At 37.9% G+C, this 2,990-nt stretch overlaps 1 pseudogene across 1 annotated transcript; it reads left to right on the plus strand.

Annotated features, from left to right (window-relative positions):
- Positions 1–634: 634 nt before the first annotated feature.
- LOC308264065 (actin-related protein 2/3 complex subunit 1A-like) lies at positions 635–1,548 on the plus strand (annotated as a pseudogene). The gene has a single exon. The product of its transcript is annotated as an actin-related protein 2/3 complex subunit 1A-like (transcript).
- The last annotated feature ends 1,442 nt before the right edge of the window (positions 1,549–2,990 follow it).

A 2,990-nucleotide genomic window follows, 5' to 3' on the forward strand; every position in this document is an offset into this window, starting at 1 on the left:
AGTACATATAGAAAACCTAGTGGCTATAGGACCTTTTTTCATAGAAATAACTTTTTTTGTCAATAAGCAACAATGGCAGATATTTTGCAGAATGTATGTGAGAAACAATCTTCAAAATTAATTTATGAGAATTCTTATTGAAAATTTAATGCTTGAGTAATTTTTGGTAGAAAATCCATCTTAAAATTGATATAAAAAGATGACCATTTCAATACAGAATAGAGAAAGAAAATCAGAAGAAATAAACAATACTAGTAAAAAAAAAAAACAGCTAAGTTGTTTATTTTTCTAGCCACACTCGGGTGAAGTTTTTTGTTTGTCAATTTCTATTAGGAAAAATCTCACATCAATATCCCTATTTCATAGTATAGTACTTATGCTTTAATATATTTAACAATATATATGTTATATATAATTATATATGTTTAATATAATTTAAAATAATTTGTGTGTCCTCTGTCCATGCCTGCCAGAGCCTATTTTAATTGACTGGTCAGACTCTACAAATTCTCAGCTTTGAGCCCCTCTAGACCACCCAGATCCCAGCTTTCTATCCTTTGTAAACATAAAGAATAGTGTGTCACTGCATCAAGTTTTATTCCGGCCAGTCATCTGTCATGCTTGAAATGGGAATTGTACCCTGATTGTCCTTCACCCAAATAATCATGAAGTATACATCTATAAGAAGAATGGGAGTCAGTGGGTTGTGAGCCCATGAGCTCAAGGAGCACGACGAACACATCACAGGTATTGACTGGGCTCTCAAGAGTGACCTCTTGATTATTTGCAGGGCAGACCACAATGCCTATGCCAGGAGTTAGAAAGATGGTGTCTGGAAGCCAAACCTGGTGATCTTGAGGATTAGTTGTGCAGCCACTTTTTTAAGTGGTCTCTTCTAGAGAACAAATTTTCTGTGGGAAGTAGAGCATGACTCATTTCTGTTTATTACTTCGAGTCTAAAAATATCTGATGGGTAAGCAAGCAAATCAAAAAGCCGATTCGCTCCATGGTCCTCAGCTTAGATTGGCATTCCAACAAGGTATTGCTGGCAGCAGGATCATGTGAATTCAAATGTAGAGTGTGTTCTGCCTACATTAAAGAAATGGCTGAGAAGCCAGCTTGTACACCCTGGGGCAGCAAGACACCTTTTGGTCAGCTGATGTCTAGAGTTTGGTGGCAGTGGCACTGGTGACAGGGTCACCTGGCCTGGGTCAACCATGACAGCACCATATCTATTACCAATGCCTCAAAAAGTGTGCAGGTCTCAACTCTGAACACCGAGTTCCTGCCACTCCTAAAAGCATCCTTTGTCTCAGAGAATAGTGTTGCAGATGCTGTCCATGACTGCTACTAGATGCTCTTTAACTATGATGACCGTGGCTGCTTGACCTTGTGTCCAAGCTAGACATTCCCAAACAAAACATCCAGGGAAACAAGTCCTCCATGGAATGTTTCTGCAACATAGACAATGCCACAACCAAAGATCTCAATATAGTCTTGGAGACACTGCACCAGAACAACATCACCCACTCAAGTGTCTATTTATGAGGTAGACAAACAAGACTGTTACAAATTTTGCACTACTGCCATTAATGCCTCTGGATAACATAAAGCTGAGGGAGTCTCTGCATCCAGCACCAGCATGGCTGACTTCATGATGCTCTTGTATGATGGCAAGAAGCCCAAGGAAACACTGTAAACACATACCATGCAAATGTCCTGTGCTTTTGTTGAATACAATTGATGAAAGTTTGGTTTTTTAAAGGCAGCAGTGGTATTTTGTTTTGTTTTTCTATTTAATAGTTTCTTATGGAAGATTGTCACACTAACATAAACAAAAAGGTGAGGGAGATATGTAAGTTGTCTGCTAGAAACTTAAATAAAAATCCCAATGTGTTTTTGTTTTCTTCTCCTTATACTATTTTCGTTTTTAGTAGAAAAAAGATGGGTAGATTCTCCATTAGATTAGGTTGTTTTTATGGTAAAATATTAGTTAGATCTTAGTTTCTTAAATTGCATTATCTTGTGTAATCTTTAACCAAATAGGATCATTTCTTGCGGTGGGAGAACCATTTATTGAACACTTTCTCTTAACATTATGATACTTTCACAAAGTAGGGGCATTACTCTTTGTACTTTCTACCTGAGCAACAGAGCAACCGGCCTCTGCAGAACATTCAAGCCTAGGAAAGCCAGTTCTGGGCAGCTCTGAATCTGAGGCCAGCCTCTGCACAGCATCTACAGCCGATAAAGCCCCACATGATGGGCAAAGGGGGCCTTATTATCTTGGTTTGGAGAGTCTTGTGCCCAAGTTGAGTTATTTTTATCATAATTAGACATAAAGTTTATGTTACAAGGCTGAAAATTCTATGAGGTACAAATATAAATATGTAGCAAAATAAATAAATAAACACAGAGTAGCTTGGGAGCCTGGCTACATTCTTGATCTCACTGCCCAGGACTAGAACAGCAATTGTAATAGCTCTGCTGAGGTGCTGTTAACAATGCTTCTCAAAGGAACTCATGATATTTACAAAAGAAGATTCATGTTGCCCTTTTGGTGACTCATGGGATGCTTTTCTATCTTGAAGAGAGAATTCTAGTACTAGGAGTGCTGAACTGGTGACCCCACCCCATGTCCCGAGCTGTAGAGTCTTCTAGCACACAGTAATGGCAGGAGTTCTTTTGTGCACATGTGTTTGTACACAGAGCATCAGTAAGGATGTCATCACAAAAAGTGTCATAGACAACAGCTGGCCATGAAAAAAGGGTAACCTAAATAAACCCCACTATTTTTTAGTTTCATTTTATCATGATTTGACCAGCAAAACCCATAGCCTTTTAGAGAAACAATGTACTGCATAAAAAAATCAAAACATATTTGCTTTCCTTCCAAACATAGTAGCCACACAGTTATTTTATTTTATTTATTTATTTATTTATTTATTTATTTATTTATTTACTTTTGGTACTGGAGATGGAACCCAGAG

This window comes from Muscardinus avellanarius (assembly GCF_963383645.1).
Source record: "Muscardinus avellanarius genome assembly, chromosome: 6".
Classification (NCBI taxonomy): Eukaryota; Metazoa; Chordata; class Mammalia; order Rodentia; family Gliridae; genus Muscardinus; species Muscardinus avellanarius.